We start from the raw sequence: 21,771 nt of genomic DNA, 5'->3' as shown, positions 1-21,771 counted from the left end.
GGGGGGGGGGGGGACGTGGCATTACTTGAATGGATGCACGTCGAGTTTTAAACTAAGATCTTTTTGGTCAAACCTTAAAAATAACGTTCTGCACGTTCTCATGCGATATATAAAGCTGTCACGCTCAAGAGTATGTGTTTGGAGTTACTCAGCTGCTACACCAAATTTTATCTCACTGTCAGTAAATTTTGAGTTCCAGCCGAAGTTTCAATGAAATCCATCCAGTGGTTCATTAGATATTTTGCTAACAGGCAAAACGGGGTTGCTCCAAGAGGTATTTCTACAGTTTCAAGCAAAGATCTCATTCTATAACCTGGGAGTATAATGGGATGACCCTCGGCTACTACCACTCCAAATTTTAAAATATTTGTAAAAATCAATATAATCAATAAAAAAAATCTATAATCAATTATTGATGTACATCCCCTGATTATTTTCTAAAGCTTTCATAAAATTCCATGCAGTGGCTCGAGATATTTAGCCAACATTGTGACTCCTGACAATAGTGAAATTTTTAAATGAAGGGTTCCCAACCCTGGTCCTTGAGGGACACCGTCCTGCATGTTTTAGTTAGGTGTGTTGGAGCAGCGGAAACTGAGTCAGTGACTTAATTACTTCCTCATGTTCTGTAGAAGCCTGTTAATCACCCATTTATTAAAATCAGGTGTGGCGGAGCAGAGAAACAAAACATGCAGGATGGCGTTCCTCAAGGACCAGGGTTGGGAACCCCTGAAGGTACAGTCTTGGGTATTACCCCACCAAATTTTAGACGGATGTCTGTCAAATTGACATAATAGTAATCACTTTTGTGCTTTTCAAGTTCCGTTAGCTGTGGCAGCCATCTTTAATTAGTTTAACTCCGAAAGTTAATCAGTTGTAGACGTCCAACCATTACTTTTTGCAAGTTTCATTGCAATTCACCCAGTGCTGCTTTAAATATTTTGCTAACCGACCCGAGAAATATTAAATCAGGCAGTGAGACTGGTGTAGTTCTTATTAACTTGACAAAAATGGCAACTAAAGTGACGATTATGTGAAGTGACAGCACCCAGACATTGTGATCTAAAAGTTTGGGAGGAAAAATGTTGCAGAGCATTGAGCCTGGCGAACGGGGAGGAGGAGGGGAAAAATGCTGTAAAGCAGGTTGTCGCCGCAGCTGTTCGAGCTGCATCAACAGTAACTTCCTGCTTTTAAAGGTCAGGGCTGCAAATAGGTGGGACCTGAGGTGGGGAAGTGATGGAAGGATTGTTATTAAAAGATCAACTGTGGGCCGCACTTCAAACTAGAAACTAACCAAACCTCTGTTTTTTTTTTTGTTTTTTTTAAATAGAAAAATCATCCAGTCTGACTTTTAAAACAATTTTTTTGAGCTGAAAGGAACCCTGACCGTACGCTAACCCATCAGGGTTGCATGCCAAGTAGTAGCTGCTGTATAATCGAGGCATTCTCTTCATGAAATGAGCTCAAAGGAAGGAAAAGGCTACCTGCCCGGGAGGGAGGAGAGAGCGCAAGGCTTCGGGTAGATGAGCCCACTCTGCTCGCAAGCTGGTCCCCGAATGAAAGAGTAACAGGATTAACAACCATGTCTCTGATAGAAGAGCAGAGTGGCCAAAGCATGGCCCAGAGTCTCTTGATAAAATATGAATTAAACATATATATTTGGAAGGAAAAAAAATAGAAAGATGTTCCACCCCTGGAGGCTGCAGTAACATAATCCCCCCCTTCCACCCCCTGCTCTATTAGGACTCAGTACCCGGTTTCTTTGGTGTTGATAGAGACATCAAAGCCAAACCGACGCAGCGTCAAATGAGACGGGCAGCAGTCGCCGGGCCTCGGCTGTAACTGGCTGAACTTAGAAGGGAGGGTAGGACTCCGGTAGATTAATAATGAATGTGCTGTGCTGGGTTTAGAGAAAGAGAGAGGGAGGTCTCGGATCTCCACAGGCAAAATGGAAGGAGCTCTGACTTAAGGAGAGCTGGAGTCTACATCACCTTATCGCCCAAAAGAAACTTCACAGCACCTGAAACTCGAAACTGAACCAACAGGGCTTTGTTTCTTTTGTACCTTCAAAGCTTTGCTTCTTCAGAAAGTTCGAGAGTTCTGCACCTCCAAACATGAGACAACGATGGACTCGTAGAAATGTGTACTTTTTGACAAGATGGCTTGGTGGTTGGCACAATTGCCTCACAGCAAGAAGGTCATGGACTCAATCCCTGTGGATGGAGTTTCATAGTCGCCTTGAGTTGCATGTGTTTTCTCTTGGTTCTCATTTTTTTTCCCCACAGCTCAAAATATACAGTAGTCCCTCGATTATCACAGGGGTTACGTCCCAGACACCACTGCGATAGGTGAAAAAACGTGAAGTAGGAACGCTATATTTATTTTATTATATATATATATTAAAGTTTTACAAACCCCACACTCTTGCAATGTTCTAAACTCTTAAACTTATGCAATTTTAACAACATATGCAACATTTTATATGGGTACTCACTAGCTCTGCATAACGGCAGCTCGGACCCGGTTCGGCAGATTTATCCTTCAGCGACGAAGCCCCCCCGCCCCGTCCAGGTTAATGTGTGTGTGTGGATAATTGAGCTTCAGGAAGCTCCAGGATTATTTGCGACTTTCCTGCCAGTTCTCTGAGCTTCGTAGATAGAGCGTTGTTTCTGACTTTGTGTTGCAAAACTATCCCTTCATTTCGACAGAAAGCAGCAGCCAGAAGCACTGTCCGCTTCTGGGTAGTGTGTGTGTGCTGGGTGAGTGGGGTCCTTCATGATGCAGGTGGCCCTCTTCCTGCATCTGGAGGTGTAGATGTCTGTGATGGTGGGGAGGCTGACTCCAACAGTCTTCTGTGCAGCCTTCATGCCACGTGTTGATGCTGGAGCACAGGATCCTCTCCACTGCACACCTGTAGAAGGACTGAGCTTCCCAGAACAGCTCGTCTCAGTTGCCTGAGGAAGTAGAGTCTCTGATGAGCTTTCTGTGCTCTTGTGAATGACTCTCAGCTACTACCACATCAAATCTTAGCTCTGTATCTGTAAAACTGACAGTTCTATGCCATGGTTTTGTTGGCTAATGTTGGCTAGCTTTGGTGTCCATCTTAGATTATTTTGTAGTCAGTTCTATACATTTAACAATTACTTTCTGAAAGCATGTGGTTAATGATATTTTGCTAACAAACCTTGGAAAAAACATCTGCTAATAAGGGCATAAAGTGTCTAAATTTCACCTGGAGGACGTGTGGCGCTCCAAAGATAAAATCGTCTCCAGTTCCAACAGCACTAGAGAAATGTTCTTCAATAAAGCCTTTCTGTTTGTGTTTTAGCATAAGTGTTTCATTTACATACATTTTATAAACTGTCTAAGCGCGCACATCTTTCTCATAAAGGCCTTTTGATGTGTGCCGGCTGGGGAAGTACAACTGATGCAAATTTCTTAAGAGACTCGGTTCTGCTCAGTACTGGTTTGTCTCGTTTGTCCATCACATACCTTGTCCTCTCCTTTTTCCTCTTGTTCTCGTGCTTGGGAGGGACTCTGATTTCAGAAATAATTGGATAAATTCCATTTTCTAAAAAAAAAAATGGAACCTGAATGCTGTACGACAGCTGAGATTTGTTAAAGAACAAATTATCAACTGAGTTTTGGATGTTACAATAAGCAGAACACAAAGAAAAATTAGAATAACTGTAGAGGCTAAAACTACCAAAACTGTAGCTATAAACTAAAATTAGTGCATTTCTAATTGTAGCAAAACCACAGAAAAGCTACAATTATTATTTTTTTCATTGGCAAAATTATAGCTACAAGCTAAACGTAGCAAAATAATTGCAACAAGCTAAATGTAGCAATGCAATAGCTCAAATTGATAAAACTATAGATAAAAATTAAAATCAACAAGATCCTAACTAAAACCTACAGTTGACCAAATGTTATCTAAATCTAAATATAGAAAAAAAAAGCAGCTATAAGCCAAAATGAGCAAAACAGTATTTAAAAGCTAAATGAAGCACACCACAGATAAAACAAAAATTAGCTAAACATTAGCTAAAATTGTCAAAATGGCTAAAAGGGTGGCAAAATCCAAGCCAAAAGCCAAATGTAGTAAAATCTCTGCTTAAAGCAAAACATAGCAAAGCTATAAGCTAAATGTTGCAAAACATTAGCTAAAATTGTCAAAATGGCTAAAAGCTAAAGTTGGCAAAATCCAAGCCACAAGTCAAATGTAGTAAAATTTCTGCTTAAAGCTATATAGCAAATCTATAAGCTAAATGTTGCAAAACATTGGTTAAAATTTACAAAGCAATACCTAAAAAGTTAATCAACAGAATTGTAGCCAAAAGCTACAATTAGCAAAAACTAAATGTAGCAAGACAGCAGCTCTAGGCTAAAATTAGCAAAACAAAAGCTCAAATGAGCAGAACCATAGTTAAAAGTCTAAAAGTAGAACTAGAAAAAAATGCTAAAAGCTTAAATTAGTTAAACTTAATCTAAAAGCTAAATGTTCCAAAACAAGTTAAAAGCTAAAATAGGCCAAAACCAGTGGTAAAAGCTAAAAGCTTAAGATGATTAATAGAGCAACTGTGTTTTTAAAGAAGCTGGAGCCAAGTCAAGTCAACTTTATTTATAGAGCACATTTAAAACAGAACGTGTTATCAAAGTGCTTAACAACAACAATCAATGGGAGTAAAATTAAAGAGAGAAAAATACAATACACTAATAATAATAACTGAAGAATTAATAAAAAGCAACTTAGAACATATGGTCACAGATTAAAAAACACTAGATCAATTTACACTGTGTGAAATGCCTGCGAGAACAGATGTGTTTTTAGCAGAGATTTGAAGTGAGGAAGGGAGGTGGCCTGCCTGATGTTGGGGGGCAGGTTGTTCCAGAGGTTGGGGTCCATGACTGAAAAAGCCCGATCTCCTCTGAGCTTCAGTCTTGTTTTTGGAACAGACAAAAGCAGCTGATCGGATGATCTCAGGGCCCGAGAGGGAACGTAAGGTTCTAGTAGCTCAGAGAGGTAAAGGGGTGCGAGGCTATTTAAGCATCTGAAGGTCAACAGAAGAATTTTAAAGACTATCCTCGTATGAACAGGGAGCCAGTGAAGGGAGGACAGAACTGGTGTAACATGTTCAGACCTACGAGTTCCGGTTAAAAGCCAAGCAGCAGCATTCTGGACGAGCTGAAGATGTGAGATGGAGGCCTGGCTGACCCCAGCATAGAGTGCATTGCAATAGTCCAATCGGGTCATGACAAAGGCGTGGACTAGTTTCTCAAGGTCGGGTCTGGACAACATTGGCTTGAGCTTAGCTACCTGTCTTAGTTGGAAGAAGCTTTTCTGCAGAACAGAGTTAATTTGTTTGTCAAACTTGAAGTCAGAGTCTAAAACCATTCCGAGATTTTTATCAGACTGCTTAAGATATGGCTGAAGAGAGTCCAGGTTGACAGGATCAATGGTGGCAGTTGAGCTAGGGCTAAAGACAACGACTTCAGTCTTCTCATTGTTAAAACTTAAGGAATTTGAAGCCATCCAGGCCTTAATGTCGTTCAGACATTTTAACAGCGGGTGAATGGCGCAAACACTTGCTGGTTTCACCGACAGGTAGATCTGGCAGTCATCAGCATCACAATGGAATGAAAGACCATGTTTCCTCAGGATGGACCCCAGTGGGAGCAAATAAAGTGAGAACAGAAGGGGTCCAAGAATCGAACCCTGTGGGACCCCGCAAGAAAGAGGTAACGAGGCAGATACATTATTACCAACCTTGACACCAAAACTCCTGCCACTCAGGTATGAGTGGAACCATTCTAATGCAGCACCTGTGATCCCAACCCACTGTTCCAGCCGTGATATAAGGATACTGTGGTCAACAGTATCAAAAGCAGCAGTAAGGTCCAGGAGCACAAGTACCACAAATTGACCAGAATCATTTGATATCATAATATCGTTACAAACCCTCAGTAATGCTGTTCCAGTGCTGCGGAGATGCTTAAAACCAGACTGAAAAATCTCAAAAATTCTGTTCTCATTCAAAAACTTGTTTAATTGAATGAAAACTATTTTCTCCAGGATTTTGGACAGGAAGGGAAGTTTTGAGATTGGTCTGAAATTTGAGCAAGTCGAAGGGTCAAGTCCAGGTTTCTTAATTAACGGATGAACTACTGCATATTTGAAAACATCGGGAACCACACTTGTCACAATACTACTATTTACAAGAGTAAGAACAGAGGGTCCAATGGAGTGGAGTGATCTCAATGAATTTCTATGTGGAAATGTGTTTGTTAATATAGTTAAACAGTGCAAAAAAGTAAATAAAATAAAAAAAATTGAACACTAAAAGTAATAGCACACAAATCCCAATTAAGTCCAACTTTTTGTCATATGAATGGTTAAATTGAGCATGAAGTACGCAGACAAACTTTTTTGCAAAAATCGCACAGAAAAATTTCTTCACAGGAAAACAATAGCCTGAGTTCTGAGTCAGCATTCACACAAATGTGAAAAAAAAAAAATTCCCAGTTTTCAAAGCTCTGAGAAGAAAAAAATTAAAGAAATTACTTGAGGAGCTTCAGCCAAAGGTACCGCTGTTATCTTTGAAGAGGCTTTTGAGACATTTTAAGAGTGCATGAAACATTAATCCCACATCGTAACATGAATTAAAGAACTTCTATTCATTAGCAGCGATGTTTAATGCTAATCTCTCATACAGTATTATTCAAGCAAGTCCTTCAAAATAAAAGAGTTGTCAGATCAGCTTTCAAGTAACATTTAATTGATGTCAGTTTTAAGTGACTGCTCCGAAGCAAGGGTTGTCTGAGTTTGATAAATGCTTGTTACGTGGCTTCTTCTCCCTTCTCGCCCATCCTCGCCTCCTCTGCTCTTGTCTCTGGCAGCAGGGACTAAGATGAGAGGAGAGGAAGTGAGGATGTGCAATTAGGGAAATGAGATAAGAGGAGCGTCTCGGTAAGCTCCGACATGGAGCAAGCAAAATACGAGGATCCTTAACTGACCTCACCTACACGGAGCCTGCTTGTGTTTTTGTCTTTTTTTAGTCACCCCAGTGGTTTTTGTGTTGTTACATACAACAATGTCTTCTGCTGTTAAAAAAAAAAGTTCTGTTAGTTGGTGTGGACACGTAACGACAAACGTATCAATCAAGCTAAGCTTTTAAAACCCATTTTACCTAACAAGCTCCAGTGGAGCGCTGGCAATCATAAGATTAACAGAGATGAGTTGCTGTTTGGACATGATGTAGCTGCTGGAACAACAACAGAGCAGAGTCCAGTGACGCCCCAGGAACTTGTGAAAGACATACCGTAGCAGCTAGTTTAGCATTTGTTGCAGATTGTCCCAAAAAGTGTCTAGCTGCAGACCATGGAGACGAGCTCCACCAGAAACGTGTTTTCCATCTCTGGGTAAAGGGGTTCATTTTAGGGTTAGGAGTATGGAGTTGAATAGAGTTGGTTCAACATTTGAGCTTCCATAACCCTGATCCAATAATGAGAGAAGGAAGGGTCAGCTGGTAATTCAGTAGATAATTCTTTTTCCTCGACAGTGAGTAAAGGTTACTAAAAGGTTACTATAGTCCAGTGGAGATGGAGGTCATATGTTACTGGTGGGGATTCTCTATTGCTGTTATAACTAGAGACGAGGTTCAAGATGACTTTATTGTTATTCACATGTGGTACATGAGGTGGAGCGAAATTATGTACCCAAGATCCATTATGAATCAGAACCCTAAAGTTGACGACAAAAGGGACGTGCGCCACCTACATCCTGCTCTGTGCCCTGAGATGACTTCTGTTGTAACATGGCGCTATATAAATAAACTGAAATAAAATTAATTTAATTGAATTGAATTGATAGAGGGCAGCACGGTGGCGCAACTGGTAGAGCTGCTGCCTCTCAGCGAGCAGGTCCCCGGTTCAAATCCCGGTCTAGAGGCCTTTCTGGGTGGAGCTTGCATGTTCTTTCCGTGCATGCGTGGGTTTTCTCCGGGTTCTCCGGTTTCCTCCCACAGACCAAAAACATGTATGTTAGGCTGATTGGTAACTCTAAATTATCCCTAGGTGTGAGTGAGAGAGTGAATGGTTGTTTGTCTCTATGTGTCCCTGTGATGGACTGGAGACCTGTCCAGGGTGTCCCCCGCCTCTCGCACAGTGATTGCTGGAAATGGGCACACGTGACTCGCATGACCCAAAATGGAAGAAGCGGGTAAAGATGATGGATGGATGGAATATACTGTACTTCAGGAAAGTTTTGTTGATTTGTGTAAAGCTTGCTATCATATGTTCAAATATGTATTTTTTTAAGCACATTTAGTTTTAAAAATCGATTTGAGGCTTACTTTGTAAAAACACATCTTGTTACACTATGATTGACAATGTGACATCCAGTTAGCAAGTTGGGAAGACGTATTGGCGGTACTTTGGTATTGAGAGTACAATCCTCCAAATAGTGCACAGACTGTGGCTTCAAAAATACAACTTGTCAGCCCCCCCAAACCAGACCATTTGGCTTTGAACAAAATTAATGAATGGCGTTGCTTCAATTACTTTTGGAACTAGAGTTCCAAAGGGATAAAGTTTTGTCAATTTACATGGAGGTGGCAGGATTTAAAACTTTTAAGTCCTTTCCAGGTGCAGGAAAGGTTGGTCGCATTCCGTCTTCAACTTCCAGGTTCTTGTCTGAGGTCTAGATATACAGTACATGGTCTATGGTACATTTTACCAGTGTCTGACACCACTGTGGACCTGCAGCTTGTTTTGCTCTTGTGACCAGCCTTTGATGCGCAGAAAAAAACATTTTGAACAATATATACAGAAGTATGTTTTTCCATTTCTTAGTGATCACAACGTTAGTAACATTGGAAAGACGAGACTCTAAGATTGGCGGGGCACCCCCTTGTTGGTCAGCATTCATTTTCAAAGGTAGTTTGGATTGTGCACAGAGACACTAAGTTGTATCAGTGCAGCAGTTCTAATCACAGCTGGCCCTCAGTCTCAGCAGTAGACAGTGACACAGCTGATAAACCAGCTTCTTTGAGGTCGAGCAGACTTAAAACTGTGGTCGCAGCCAGCAGCACTCCACTGTAATACATATAGTTGTATATCGTAGTCGTAAAACTGCTCAGTTTCCCTCTGTTGTTTAAAGAAAATGCTTTATTACAAGGCTCATTTGACATCATGCAAAACAATGTTCTTGTATCTTTAAATTGTGTAGTTTATGAGTGTTTTGTACTAGTTTACATCTTTATTTTCACTCTGGTATGTCTAGCTTTCCACAGAGTGTGCATCAGACACTAAAGTAAAGAGATTTAGGCACAGTATTATTATCAAATGAGGTGGTGTGTATGGGTTGGGGGGTCAGTCTGGCCTACAAATAGAAGATAAGCTGAAGCTGGTAACCCCATTTCCCTCCCATCTGTTGGTAGCAGTTGTAGAGCATGGCTGCACTCACCAGGACCTGGCAACCCATCCCCCAAGCCCTCTTTCTCTCTGGCTGACTGCACAGCTGTGTTGCGTTTGGATTAGGCCAAGAATAAAACAGGAAGTAGAAATTAAACAAAAGCTTTGTGCACATGCACACACACAGGCACTGTAAGTTCGCAAAGACTCAGCAGCGGCCCAAGTGACAGCCTGTGGAAAAAAGAAGTGCACACACACACACATACACACTACCTCGGGAATCGAGTCAAACTCTTGCCTCCAACAGACTAACATGAGCCTAGGCAGGACCACGGCCATATCACTTCTCCATGCCCACGCTCGTGCTCACACTTACATCCTTACTGCTTGCCTCCTCTTCGTGGTGGTCTGCTGTGACTGCCAGTTAGGGAAGAGGGTGAGGATGCTAATATGAATTTTGCTTGTGAGTCAAAAAGCAAACATTAAATTGATTTTACACTCATGTATATTATGAATTACTTTCATCTACAACCACACCAAATATTAGCACAATATCAGTAGAATTGACTGATTTATAGTCATTTTTGTGTTTTGTAAATTCAACGGGCTGTGGCAGCTACCGTATTTTCCGACGTATAAGTCACAGTTTTTTGCATAGATTCGTCAGTCCTGCGATTTATATATGGTTTTTTTTTCCATATTCATAAAACAAAACAATTTTTGACTGATGCTTTAAATTTCTAAGAACTGAAACAGCGAGTCCTCCAGTGCGCGCTCGCATCTCTCAGCTGGTGCAGGCGGAGGACCGCTGGAGAGCTAGCAGCTCCGGATGCGATGAATGGATGGATGGTGCCACGCCGCCCAGGCGAAATGAAGCTGTTTTGACCATTAAAGTGTATTTATTAAGGAAAAGTTAAACTGAGACACACGTTTGCTATAATGTCGAGCAAACAGATAATTGTTTTTAAGTGTTGATCTTGTTAAATTTCTAAGAACTGCAACAGTGAGTCCTCCCGTGTGCGCTCGCTTTACTCAGCTGGTGCGGGCAGAGGAACGCTGGAGAGCTAGCGGCTCCGGCCGCGATAGATGGAGATGGATGGCACCGCCCAGGCGAAATATGACCATTAAATAAATGCATCATGCGACGAGTCGGTGGTGATGTATAATAAATGTGACTTACACGCCGAAGCGACTTATATGTTTTTTTCCCCTCTTCATGATGCTTTTTTTGACTGATGTGACTTATACACCAGAAAATACGGTATAATGAATTAGATTGATGCCAAAAGTTAATCAAAAGTGCAGGTAGGTGTAGTGATACATTCCTGAAAGTTTCATTAAAATCTGTCCAGTAGTTCATTAGATACTTTGCTAAAAGATAAACAAGTGAATACACACACACACACACACACACACACGCACGCACACACACACACACACACACACACACACACACACACACACACACACACAAGTAAAAACATTATTGTCCAATATTTAAGTTTGATGTAAGAAATGAAAGGTGCTGCTTGATCTCATATTTCTGTTCTAACACTTCACACAGCACATGTGGAAGTGCTCCCTGTAGCTGAAGTGTGTGTGTGTGTGTGTGTGTGTGTGTGTGTGTGTGTGTGTGTGTGTGTGTGTGTGTGTGTGTGTGTGTGTGTGTGTGTGTGTGTGTGTGAGAGCCACACACACACACACACACACACACACACACACACACACACACACACACAGGCATAAACATAATGAGATAAAAACAACTTAAGTAGCTCTGAGAATCAGACAGGCAGATTTTTTTTCTTCAAATGAATCTTCTACATTAAAGCTAGAATCCCACATTGATGATCTTTGAGAGAGATCGACCAAAAAAAACTTTTTTTTTTTAAATTGAGAGCAGCTTTCATCCGCCTGTGTAGAATCTTTTTACGCTTATTGTTTTTAGGCAAGAATCTGCACCGCTGATAAGCATAAAACTCCCATCCAAAGACAACATCCATGCCCCGTGTGCTTTCTGTCTGCTGTGAACTTGGTCCCACTTTCAGCAAAGTCCTCTGCATAGTTTTTCTTCAGCGCACTGAAATAGCCTGGCAGTCGTGCACAGGAACTATGGTGAACGAGGAAGTGGAATTGGGAAAAGATGGAGGAGATGTTTGCGGACACAAGTCCACACCGTACGTATGGAGCCAGTTTTCGCTGGCGATTGATGGGAATCCATCACGGCGCTTCTCGCCATGTGTTGGAGAGATGGTTAATAAACGTATGGTAAATGTTTTCAGATGTTTTGCTGTCAAGACCTGAGTCACCTGTTGAGTCATTTGTGTGTATGGTGGAGAGGATTTGTTGACGTGGATATGCCAACTTACTTTGTCAGTCTAAATGTGTTTTGTGTTCTTCGTGAACAGGAAAAGCACATGGAAACACTTTATTGCAGACCCCCCCCCCCCCTGCTCTCCGTCCTTAATCCTTTCTGTGTGATCAATAAAGGGCACATATGTGTCCGTTGTATTGAATAAAAGCCAACATGCATTGCCAGAGGTGATAAAAAGTCATGGTAGAAGCATATCAGATATCCCATAAGGGGTTTTATGAAGCCACCACAGCAAATCCTCACTCACAGGAATCCTGTCCCGACTCGTGCTTCTGTGACGAGCGCTCCTGGGATTTTATGTCCCTCCGTGTGTGAATTCACACACGTGAAAATCTACATTCATATGCCAGAGTCGGTGCATTTATCAGACTTTACGTTGACGGGCTCTGTTCTCTACCTGACTTTTTACCCTGAAATTTTAGAGCCGCCGTAATCCTTCCCCCACGGCCTCCTCCTTCGCTCCCTTCCCTCTCTCCTTCTAGTGTCATCGGGAGGGTAATATGAGGCATATGGCTGCTGATGACAGTTCCTAATCCTCACGCTGATAGCTGATAGTTACCCGCGTGCTCCTCATCCCCATCATCTCATCCTTTCATACCGAGAACAAGAGGGGGGAGGACGCGAGTGTGTCTGCTGATACTCCAAGACTCCCAGCTGAGAATCATTATCCGAAATGACTGATGTGAGAAAGGCTGATGGGCAAGACTGATACTTGGTGTTTGTGCTGGAGTGAAAGTTTCTTCAGAGTTCCAGAAAAAGGGAAGTTGCTTCAGGGTCTTGGCAGTGCATGTATTGAGTCAGAAACCTTGCACACTTGAGCTCCTTGCTGCCTTATTAGGGTTAGCGTTTTATTTGTTAATACATTAAAACTCAAGTGATCCATTTAAACCAATCATAAGAAGACGTTTAAAGTGTCCATGACATCACATTCTTGTAATAAATTTGAATGCATTTTTGGAAATATAACTTTTTTTAAAATTTATTCATTCATTTAAAATAAACATAACAAATTAATCAAAGAAAAAATATTGAATGAAAAGGGTGTAGAAAGAGGAAAAAAAATCTTATAATATCTGCCCCGTATTAAAAAAAAAACAAATAATTACAAACAAACAACACCCTACACTTGAACAATCTCCAAATTGAAAACTTCCCAACAACTTTACCTTAATCATCTTTTTAAACATATAAATTGTTTTGGAAGTTTTTATGGTGATATCCAGACAATTCCATAATCCTATTCCCTGAATTACAACACAGCTCCTTCACACTAGTTCTAAATGGAGGTTTTACAAACATTTACATTCCCTTAAGGTTATAAAGACTCTTTTTTTTTTTAAAACAAATTGTAATTGAATATTTGGAGTTAACATTTTTATGAGCTTTATACATGACTTGTTAACTACTTTATTCAACCAAATCATACAATTTTAATAATTTCAATTGATGAAATAATATATTTGTTGGGTGACCATAGCACTTCCTACTAATAATTCTTATAGCTCTTTTATGTCAAATGAAAATAGGGTTTGTAATTGTTTTGCATGCTTTTCTCCAAACTTCAATACAGTAGATTAAATTTATTTCATTAACTCTATGAATTTCAATACTGTCAATTTTGAATGGGACTTTGATTTTTTTTTTCCATTACTAAATATCATGTAGTTTGTTTTTCTAAATTTAATGATAACTTATTAAGTTGGAACCAAGTTTGTACTTTTACGAATTCTGCCTGTATCAACATCCGTTCAATATCTTCACCTGAACAAAAAATGTGTTATCATCTGCAAATAAAACACACTTCAAAAGCCCTGACACATCAACAAGATCATTCACATACAAAATAAACAACTTTGGTCCCAACACAGAGCCCTGAGGAACTCCACATCCATTAACACAAAATTCTGATCTTACATAATTTAAGAGACAAAGAAGAGGAGTTTATATGATATTGTTTGAACAAATAAGGACTAGGGTTCCCCTTTTGAAAGAGTTCCCATTTTATGTCACTTCCTGTTTCACTCTGACTGCTCAAAGTTCAAAAGAAAATATACCAGTTATGCAACAAAATGAGTAAAATCATGTGTGTTGTGCCAAATTTCTTGAATACTAAGATGTTTTCTTCCACTTTTTGTATTTGTAAGATATGCATGTCACATGCACTTGACATTTTTTGGCTTTCTAGTGGTTTAAAAGCATTCCCTAATTATTGTTTTGTCTTTGTTTCCTACAGCATTTAAACCAAAATGTACAATATTTTACAGTAAAATATTTTTCAAAACTTAAAAGAGCTTTCTGTGAAATCACCATGAAACGCTACCGATTGTCTGCGCAATATCTGTTAAAAGATTGCTAACTTTAGCTGCCATTAGACACTAAAGTCATAAAACCGTAAAAGCAAAACCACTGAGTGTAATGAAAAGAGCAATTTAGATTTTATTGCTTATGAGTTCCACTTTTCACTGGAAAAAAAAAAAAAAGGAAATATAGTCTTTTAATGAAGACTTACCTTAGAAGGAGTGACATGATGTTCAATTCGATGTTCAATCCTCAGTGCGGACTGAGCTCGGCAAAAAGGCCTTTTCTTACCCTGCTCCTGGAACACCTTGCAAAAAAAACCTTAACGCTCTCGACTTTGATCTCTCTGAGGGATTTTAATCAGTTGTTAAGTTCAATGCAAAAATCATTGCAGACGTGTTCCTGTCTTTAGTATTTTACCTCGTTTCATAATGTGGCTGGATTTTATTTTGTTTTACATCACTACTTTTATTTACCGTAATTTCCAGACTATTGAGCGCACCTGAATATAAGCCATGCCCACTAAATAAAATTATAATTTTTTGTACATGTAGGCTGCGCTTGTCTATAAGCCCCAGGTGTCCATGTTGTAACATGAGATTTACACATAAATATTTTTTAATTAAATACAGTACTGTAACATACACAAATAAAGTAAGAGGTTTTTTTTGTTCTGAACAGTGCTTGTAACACAGCTACGGTAGTTTAAAAAAAAACTACAGCAGCCTATCAGGAAGTCATTGATCACTATCTTCACTTTCCTCCTGCACAAGTTTGAGCTGTCCTCCATCACACAGCTGCCTTTGGAAACAGGGAGGAGGGAAATGACGTTTCCCCCCACTCCCTGGGGGCACAGCGGGGAGGGGAGGAGAGAACGGGGAGGTTCTCTCCTCCCCTCCCCGTTTCATTGGTCCACTGTGACTTGTTAAATAATTTCATCGGTCAGATTTTTTTTAACCTTTATTTGTACAATTTTTACCTTCATTGTTTATTTTTACCTTTATTATTTATTTTTACCTTTTTTATTTATTGTTACCTTTTTTTATACATGTAGTCTCACTGAGTCACGAGGACGCACCCCCCAAGAGAGATGTGTATGTGAGTGCCCGGGTGTGACGAGGCTAAATGTTTTGACGGCATGAAGCTCGTTAGCCCATCAAAAAAAAACCATAAATTAGCCGCAGCATTGTATAAACCGTGGTGTTCAAAGAATGTGAAAAAAGTAGCGGCTTATAGTCCAGAAATTACAGTACTTTTTATTTTATATGCATTTTATGGCTGTTTGTTGTTGTCTGTATCTTATATGTAGTTTGGTTAAAACAGGTCTGTCTTGAAAATTAGTTATCGTGTCTCAACAAGACTGACCTGTATAAATAAAGATTGATTGAAAAAAAAAAAAAAAACCTCCTGATTTTCAACTTTTGTGCATAAAGTGGTAGTCTGGTCATTTCTGAAGCGCTAGTTATCAAACATTGGTATATGATCAGCTTTGACATTAACCACAGAGGCCCTTGTTTGGCTAACCATTAGCCTAGCCTGGAGGGGCACTTCTTCCTTTTTCATTACACTCTGTGTGCTGTATAATTTATTAATATTAACCAATATTTAACCAGGCTCATCCCATTGAGATCACAGGTCTCTTTTGCAAGGGAGGCCTGGGCCTGAAGACAGCCTAACATGCATGTTTTTGAACTGTGGGAGGAAACCGGAGCTGAAGCAAACCCACTCAAACCTGAGGGGAACATGCAAACTCCACCCATAAAGAGACTGAACCCAGGACCCTCTAGCTGTGAGGCAACAATTAGGCCGTCGTACCGCCCTCATGTATCATGGCTGATAAGGTACTATTGATGACTCTTTGACAAAACATAACTTCAGTATTGATAAAACTATTAAAAAAAAACATAAATCCAAAGTTGATTTGTCAACTTAAGTCCCAAATCAACTTTTCTAACAGAAACTCAGCATTGAACTTTGCTAGCTAGGTACAAAAAAAAAAGAAGCCTTTCCAGTTTTTATAAATAGCTAGAAGCTTTTGTAAGTTTCCAGTGACCAGTGAGCGTTATCTGATTGTTTTTGCAAAGCTAGGCTACAAAGTATTTCCCAGATTGTCAAGCCATTCCCATAACTCTTTGGAAATGGATAAGAAAATGGCACCCACTGCAGCGTGGGCCACAGTTTTGCGATCGTATCTCACTTATATCTCCAGCGACAAACTTCTCACGCAAACCAAAACGTTGCCTTTTTCCAATCTGTTTTACGGCATGGTATGCATTTATTTAAACCGTCTGACGAGCCAGTACACTCCTCATCTGCAAATGTTTACAAGGACGGCTATTTTCTCTGTAATGGACATGCAGCGGGAATCTCCGTATGTGCATACTTGTACAAACAAGTGACACACTTTCTCTTAGTAGATGTCAGTCACAGGAGTGGGTGAATGTGGTCCATCCTCTCATTTAGAGCCCTGCCAGTCAGCAAGCTACTCAACCAGCCCTGAAACCAGCCAGCCAGGGCTTTTTAAAAGGCTCTCTGATTTGACAGAATCCCGCGCGGGGGGGGGGGGGGGGGGGGATTAGGATTAGCAGCTGTTTCCCCTCGAACAGTGGAGAAGATTCCTATAGCTACACCACGCTGATGGCAAATTAATAGATGAATAGAACATGCATGTGTCGTCTCAGATAATGTGCTAAAGCTCCCCGTTTCTTAAATAGCGAGGAAGGTGTCCTTTTTTTGAACCCGGCTGTGTGGATCTGCTGTCACACACACACTCACACACATGTGTTTATCATATATATGTGTGTGCATACATATACACACATATATCATATATATGTGTTTGTGTGTGTGCACACAGGGAGTAACAGAGGCATATTGTGGCTGTGAGAAAGGTTCAAAACATCACTTTAATCTGGGAGCACAAAGCCAGCTACAGATTATGCCTCTTGCCTCTCAAGAGATTCTGCTGTAGATCCGGTTTAGATGACCCCTGCTAACACCCTCAGAGACAGGGGCTTTTAACCCCAAACAAACACTGATAGCAGCCATCAAATAAGAACACACAATATCCGAACACACACACGCACACACCTTCCGTATTTTCCGGCCTATAAGTCGCTCCGGTATGACAGCGCTTTAAGGCCACGCTAAAAATTAATAAAAAAATTACATTTCCACGCTAAGAAAAAAAAATTTAATCCATAAAATTACGAGAATAAAGTCGATTAACGTCTTAATCTTACGAGAATAAACTAAGCTGTACGAGACTTTTTTTTTTTACAGCTGTCGTTAAATTTTTTTTTCCACGAGTCGTATCCATGACGCGACCTGTCAATCAATCCAGTAGGCGTGTCAGCAAATGACCAATCCGAAGCTAAATGAGTCGTAATATTATCCGAACTCCGACACGATAAAGCAGAGTTTACCGCATTTTAACTGTGGTAAAATGAAGAATATTTGTTAAACTTTATTGTTATTGACGCTCTTACTCAAAACGTCTTCCAATACTGCCACCTACTGTTGTGTTTTTGTATGCTGCTTCTGGGATGCATATTAATATGTGACGTCATTACGTCAGGCCTTTCGTTTTTGTTTCCGTTTGAAAACGGCGCTCAATGAGCGTAACTGTGTGCGTGCAGCGCTGTTAGAGGTCTTCAGTAAATATGCCATAAAGAGGCTGAAGAGACCCAACGACTCACTTATAGGAGCATTTGGCTTCGGATTGGTCATTTGATGACACGCCTACTGGATTGATTGACAGGTTGCGTCGTAGATCCGACTCGTGGAAAAAAAAAATAAATAAACTAGAGTTGTAAAAAAAAAAAGAAGTCTCGTACGACTTTATTCTCAAAATTTTATGACTTGAAAAAATATATATATTATTTTTAGTGTGGCCCTAAAGCTCTGTCGTACTCCGGAGTACAAGTTGCATCAGTCAAAAAAAAGCATAATGAAGAGAAAAAAACAAACAAACATATAAGTCGCTTTGGTGTATAAATCACATTTATTATGCGTCACTGCTGACCCCTGGGAAACGTGGGCCGGTGTCGTACCAAAAATCGATTGGCGGCCAAGGAAGTGCTCACGGGAGGACTCGCTGTTGCAATTCTTCGAAATTTAACAAGATTAACACTTAAAAACAATTGTTTGCTCGACATTATAGCAAAGGTGTGTCTCAGTTGAACTTTTTCCTTAATAAATGCATTTTAATGAGGGGGGCAGAGATGGTGTAGAGGCAGGGCAGCCGACTTGGAAACTGAAAGTCCCAGGTTCGATCCCCAGTCACTGCATACCTCGTGGTGTCTCTGGGCAGCACACCTCATCCCCAAAATGCTGCTCCCGGCAGCCTTCAATAGCTGCCAACTGCACCACCTGGTGGTGGATGGGTTAAATGCAGAGACTAATTTCGTCATTGTATGGAAACATACAGTGCTGACATTGTGATGACTTTATTATTATTATTATTATTATTAATGGTCAATGTTTGGTGGGGGGCAGCACATGTAGCGGTACAGGAACAACATATACGCCTACTGGTAGTTGTCAAAAGCCTAGAGGGCCTTCTTGCGCCTCTAGCGGCTGCAAATGTTAATAATTACTCTGGTTCATGTCAGTATGAATGAACATTTGAAGCGTCAGTCAAAATTTGCATGAAAAACATATAACGTATAAGTCACAGGACTGGCAAATCTATGCAAAAAACGGTGACTTTTACACCGGAAAATACGGTATATGCTCCCAGCTGCAGACAACAACCAACACACACACACAGGTTTACTTTACGTAAATTTCACTTTACATTCACCAGGTTATTAAGAGGCTCCAAAGACCCAAACCATTGCAAAGTTTACAGGTTTTTGAGGTACTTTTTTTTTTTTTTTTTCCATTTGCTCGTCACGCACGACACTTGAAATGAGGATGCAGCAATGCTGAACAGTCACACTGAAGTACTCGCCACATGAACCTCAGAGGAGCTGAGACACAGTTTGGTAACTCTCAAAGTTTTTTTTCCTTCTTCTTTGAAAACAAAGCACCAACCACACAATTACCTCCCTTTGAGTTAATGACTAGTTTTCTGCAACGCTTATACACACAGTCAGAGGCCACATTGGAGGCTTGAGGAGCTCAGTTCTACATCGGTCTGGTGCGTATCACCGTTACAATCAACTGTAGCCAAAACAACAATGACTACACCTGTCAGTTTAACAGATACTGAACTAAAAATGGGTGTGGTAGTAGCGGAGGGTCATTCACAACGCATACACCAAGCACTAATATATCTAAACTTTCTTATTTCTCAAAATAAGATGATATTGACCTAAAACATTTGCATGAGCAATATGCTATATGGTTGCAAAACCTAACCACTCAAACCACGTGGATTATGTCCCCACACCCTTAAATATCGGTTACGTGTGTGAGAGAGAGAGCACATCCTGGTGTTTCCTGTCTACTAATATAAAGATCCACAGCTTATGTGTGCACGTGCATGCACAGTATGTACCAAATACAATATGGGTGTATGCACAGTACCGTGCACAGAAAATTTGATTTTTTTTTTTTATTCAAAAACCACGAGGTCTCCTATAGTGCTACAACAAAAAGCACTAAATTAATGGCGCAATCCTGCACAAGTAGGACGCACGGTTTAATGCACCTTCCTGTGTCACAGTCTAAACATGAGGCCATATCTTGAAGGGGAAAAAAAAGTTGTCATTGTGCAACACTTAAAACCAGATTTGTCCAGATTCATTGAAAAAAAAAAAAAAAAAGACTCATGTGGTAACTGCTTCGAAGACAAACAACAACAAAAACACACTGTCCTCGTGTCATACCGTCAATATCACCTTTTGGAGTGATTTCAACCGTGACAGACTTTCAGCAGATAGAAAATGACAAATCGTCAAGGTTTCACGTCTGCTCGCTTCCTCTGTGATATCTCTCTCAAGAGAGAGCGTGCATGTGTGTGTGTGTGTGTGTGTGTGTGTGTGTGTGTGTGTGTGTGTGAGAGAGAGAGAGAGAAAGAGAGAGAGGCCGACGTTTGAGTGTTCCCATATCTGTTGAACACTCACCACTACCACAAATATGTAAGTGTGATTCATCACTTCCTTCCAATTAAACATGAATAGTGCAAGAGCAGAGGGTGTAAACCTGAGCACCTAGTCCAGAACGCTCGGCTCAGCTCTCCGCCCCGCTGCATGCATGCATGCAAGTGCACTTTGACGTGCAACACAAGTTTGCATGTGTGTCTCTTTGCAGATTCACACATGCACTGCTGGTTTATACTCATCTTCACTGCTTCTGCGTATGAATAAAGTCAGCTTCACCTGCGCTTGCATAAGACAAATGAAGCTTTATGTGATCTTGTATATGTGCATGTGGGATTAAAAAAAAAAAAAAAAGTAAAAAGCTTTGCTCCCGACCTTTTGGTGCCATCTGCCAGTGACGGGGCAGAAATGCAAATCAGACGCAGACAGAAAACACACTATGAATGCTCCTTCCATTAGAGTGGCCTAGAGAAATAAACTAGGTCAGACAGACCAGCAACCAGCTGTGTGTGTGTTACAACGCACGTGTGCCTCTCTTTGTGTGGGGAGACAGCTATGTGTGTGTGTGTGTTTTGGAGTGGGTTGTGTGAGGTTTGAGCTGAGGGTTTCTAATACTTTTGATAGTGCACACTTTATAGTCACTAGTATCATCCAGCCAGCGGGCCTTTCAGCCTCTCCCAGGCTACGTGACGAGCCGAAGGAGCCCGGTGACAAATAAAGGCTCTTATCTGAGGCTGAAATTAGACCGCAGCCAGGGTGCAACTGATAGGGAGCGTTTTAAACTCTGAGAAAAAAAAAAGGAAAAAGAAACGGCGAACCCCCGGGAGGGTGATGCAACGCAGAGGCAACGCTGGCGTAATGCAGACAGATGCGTTCTCCTCTCCCTCCCTCTTTCTCTCTCTCTCTCTCTCTCTCTCTCTCTCATATCACTGCGATGCTTCTGAATTATGAATGAGACCCCCGTGCATCTCTTCAGTGCAAATGGCTTCTTTTCTTCATGTTCACCATCATAAAGTCTTTGTTTTCTATTAATGCCTTGCACTTTAAATGCAGCCACCCGCTGTCACTGTGAGAAAATTCTTAATCAAAAAGGTCTGAGGCTATTTCACATCCCCTTTGTTGTCACTGGCATCGAATTGTGCACGTCGAGGCGCTGATCCAAAACAGCTATCTCTTTATGGCTGCCACTGAAGGTGAAAAGGCAACTTTCACACTGAAATTTTCATTTACAAAAAAATAATAATAATTTGTTGGTAAAATTGTTTTCTTGTCTTCATTTAGCAACATTTTTGTTTTGCCAATCACCCAATCAGGGAACAGATATGTAGGCCTACTTGCCCATTTAGGGTTGTTCTGGTGCATGAAAGGATTTATTTTATTTTTGCAGCAGAGTTCACTTACGGTTGCCCTGAGGTATAAATGAACAACATTTGAAAAAACAGAATTACATCTGAAAAAAAACAGAATTGCATTGAGAAGAAGAAAAAAAAACGGAATTACACTACGCCCAAACGGAAGTGGCCAAAGCGGAAGTGGCTGGAATCACATTTGGAGAAAAAAAATTTAATTACATTTGAAAAAACAAAACTATATTGAGCCAAAGTGGAAGGCGGAAGTGGTCGAAGTGGAAGTAGCCAA

The 21,771-nt window shown here is 40.6% G+C and overlaps 1 protein-coding gene across 1 annotated transcript in view; it reads left to right on the top strand.

Moving 5' to 3' along the window:
• LOC119412970 (multiple inositol polyphosphate phosphatase 1) overlaps positions 1-21,771 on the top strand; it is a 129,293-nt gene that overhangs the window by 55,371 nt on the left and 52,151 nt on the right. The window lies entirely within an intron of this gene.

Source organism: Nematolebias whitei, chromosome 1 (genome assembly GCF_014905685.2).
Source record: "Nematolebias whitei isolate Nwh7 chromosome 1, NemWhi1, whole genome shotgun sequence".
Classification (NCBI taxonomy): Eukaryota; Metazoa; Chordata; class Actinopteri; order Cyprinodontiformes; family Rivulidae; genus Nematolebias; species Nematolebias whitei.
This window is presented reverse-complemented; position numbering and strand designations above follow the sequence as displayed.